Source organism: Zea mays, chromosome 10 (genome assembly GCF_902167145.1).
Source record: "Zea mays cultivar B73 chromosome 10, Zm-B73-REFERENCE-NAM-5.0, whole genome shotgun sequence".
Lineage (NCBI taxonomy): Eukaryota > Viridiplantae > Streptophyta > Magnoliopsida > Poales > Poaceae > Zea > Zea mays.
In genome coordinates this window covers 134,755,587-134,759,255 of record NC_050105.1, presented here as the reverse complement: position 1 = coordinate 134,759,255, position 3,669 = coordinate 134,755,587, and the positions used below count along the sequence as shown (strand labels likewise).

The 3,669-nt window shown below is 40.3% G+C and overlaps 1 non-coding gene across 1 annotated transcript; it reads right to left on the bottom strand.

Annotated features, from left to right (window-relative positions):
• On the bottom strand, nucleotides 1–73 carry TRNAA-UGC (transfer RNA alanine (anticodon UGC)). Its single transcript has one exon. It is a non-coding gene; the product is annotated as a tRNA-Ala (tRNA).
• Between the last annotated feature and the right edge of the window lie 3,596 nt (nucleotides 74–3,669).

The window sequence follows — 3,669 nt, the reverse complement described above, 5'->3', positions numbered from 1 at the left end:
TGGAGATGCGGGGGATCGAACCCCGTGCCTCTCGCATGCAAAGCGAGCGCTCTACCATTTGAGCTACATCCCCTTTACTGTTTCTTTAATCAGACAACCATACAAATGTGTGTCATTCCGTAACGAACTGCACCTGTTCTTATAGTCGATAGTCCAATGTGCTGCAGCGCGCTGGTGGGCTAACTCATACGGTAGGCCCAATAGAGAATATTGTCGGTCGATTTGCGCATGGGCTGGATTATCCCTTCCGGCCTCTGTCTCTTTCTGTCAAGATATATATAGACAGAAAGAATTTTTCTATTCGATATCATAAAACGTACTGTCTTCTAATTTGACACCTAAACTCAAATTATTTTCTATGTGTCCTGGTCTGAAGATTTAGATTTTTTCCCCTATTTGACGCCGGTGTTAAGTGCTAGAGGATAAGGAGGAGGTCCAAGCTGCCAAACAATTATAACACATTTTTTTATTATTGTTTAAGGTTGGACGTTTAAATTATTCATCACATCTTAACATGTCTAAGAAAATCTTACCACACTTCCTGTAAATTATTTCCGAGAGGACCTACACATGAGGAAAAAGGAATCTTACCATATCTGTGACTACAAATCAAAAGCATGTCTAAGCCAACTAAACCTGTCTAAACTTAGTTGTGACAAACTGTGGTGAGGCAACGAACCAAACATATAGTTGTAACACAACGTTCACTCATGGACCATCGGTACTTAATTCTAGCAGCCCTCTAGAATAATAGACTATATCCACAGACCAATACGAGTCTTTTATGCGTACTTTGTACTCCCTCATGACTGAGGAGACTTTTCGATCGGACACATATTCCAAGATTATTGTCCTACCTGCGTACGCCCTCCGAGGTGTTGTATGTGTCTTCTACTATTTTAATTCGCGCTGGTATCTTATTGTCTATCAGTCAGATTTTCCTTTCTGGGAGATGTGTTTACTGTTTTGAATGAACCTTTTGACATCTGGATCTGCAAATTATTTACTCCATGAGATCATTTCCTATATGGCACCAAGCAATATTTAATGAGAATCTGTATTGTGTACTTTCAGAGAATACTTGTGTAATGGTCTAGGCTGCTAGAAGGTCTTCTAAACTAGATGAGCCTTTCCAGTTCCTTATAATAACCTAATATGACATTCATATTTTACACCGATGATTTTTCGTCATCAATATGTTTTGACGAAGATGTCAGAAATTGTATGCTTCCAAACAAAAAATAAATTCCTTTTGTTGGTTGTAGCAAGATTGTTTGATTTCTAGCATGATTAACCATACGTGGCTGTGGCCCTCTCGTAATCTCGTTGTTTTGATTTTTTTATTCCATATAACACACAACATAGACCTAGTAAAACTACAAGATAGAAGAAAAATAGTTGACTCGTTAAGAGATACTCCCCCGTTCTTTTTTATTTGTCGTTGTTTAGTTCAAAAATAAACTAGCGAGCGACAAATATTCGAGAATGGATATAGTACAATACATAGAAGTTGACCAATTTATTAGGGACTGGATTCCATATTCCCATTAATGAAAGAGTGATTCAGAATCGTTATTTATCTTTTCAAATATCAGTTTTTTCTTTAAATATATTAATCACACGAATCATAAGGCAAGATCATGGCGACAACAGACATCACTACACGACAGTTCACTTACAGCGACCTACGGTTGGTTGCTAAAACGGCCTTCAGCGACCTACAGTTGGTCGCTAAAAACTTTTAGCGACCCATAAGGATGGTCGCTGTAAGTGTCGTCGCTAAAGGCTTTAGCGACCGACATCTTTTTAGCGACCAACCGTCTGTTGCTAATATTATATATTTAGTGACCAATCGTGGGTTGTTGTACTATAGATTTAGCAACCAATCGTGAGTCGTTATATTATACATTTAGCAACCAACAGAAAGTTACCCCTAATTATAGTCGTTAATAATGATAATATATCATTAATTAGCATTCAACAACTGTTATATATACAAAAGCATCACAAATCACCAATTTTTATACACATAATCACATAGATATACAAATTTAATTAGTATTGCACAATGATAGATCCACATCACATAAACCATCAACAAGCACCACAACAAAATCATTCACAAAACCTACACATGTTATTATGTTTTGCACATATTTGCAATCATTCACAAAAGTACTAACGCTTCAAGTGATTCGCAAAAGCCTTCACAAAAGCACTCCAACTTCTTGTATCCTCTTGTTTTAAGACACAAGCTTGTAGGGGTTGTGATGTCGCCACTTACTTGATGCTAACAAGACATTTCCTTCACCAAAGCCATCTTCAACACTTCGCCCATAAAAAAGATCAATTCTCATTTTCAATTGCGTGCAAGACAAGTGATAATTGCAATAAGTAAATTATAATCTACATTTATATAATCTAGACTACCAAACAACTACATATAGTAGATTATAATCTAGATTATATAATTTAGATTATAATCTAGATTATATAATCTATAAGCTGAAACAAACGGGTCCTAAGGCAATGCAGGCACGATAAATTCAGCATAACATAAAGGCAGTTCTTCAACCATCATATAGCACAATATTCTCAGTCAACTCCCTTTAACACAACAAAATCTTAAACAAGAGCTTCCTAGCTTTTGCAGAGCTCTATCCTCCACAAGTCGGTCATGATACAACATTACACACTTAGGTAAATTTACAGAAGCTATTATAGAGTACTGAGTACTTACCTTATATTCATCAATTGCATCTTGAGCAAAATCGATATCTGTATCTTTTTCCCTGAAACAACGCACCAACAACAAGGTCAGTCAGACTAATGCATACTAATTAAACAGTAAAGGTGTATTCCTATTTCCTACAATAAAAAATTAACATCCACCAGAGGTAGAGATATTGTATATATGATCAAAGCTCATCCATGTGCAAAACAATAATCATAACCATAAAACAGGATACCATGCCATGGAAATTACCAGGTAGATTCTGCATAAGGAAGTCCTTGCCATTTGACTAAATATTCAGGAACCAGATCATCTCCATCAGCTTTGCTCTCCATCAGCTTTGCTGACCCTATCAGCAAATATCCGTTCAACCTGAAGATTTAATGTCAGAAGATATGCAAAGCGACAATGAACAGTATAGATCAACAGTCAACCTGACTATATTGTTGTCGGCGTTTCGAGACAGGGGGGTCCCTAAGCCGACGAGTGAGTGTGTTGCGTGCCCCAGCCCAGATGGGTCGAGCGCGTGGGCGAGCGCGAAGGGGGGAGAGGCGAGGTGGCCGGAGTCGAGCGTGAGAGAGGTGGAAGTCCCGCGGCCTTCGTGTTCGTCCCGCGCCCAGGTCAGGTGCGCTTGCAGTAGGGGGGTTACAAGCGTCCACGCGGGTGAGGGAAGCGAGCGGCCCCAAGAGAGCGCCTGTCCCGTCCTCGGTCCCGCGCGGCCAACCTCCTCTAAGAAGGCCCTGGTCCTCCCTTTTATAGTCGTAAGGAGAGGACCCAGGTGTACAATGGGGGGTGTAGCAGAGTGCTACGTGTCTAGCGGAAGGAGAACTAGCGCCCTTGGTACATGCCAATGTGGCAGCCGGAGAGGTCTTGGCACCTTGCTGGCGTGATGTCGTGGCGGTCGGAGGTGCGACGGAGCCTGGCGGAGGGACAGC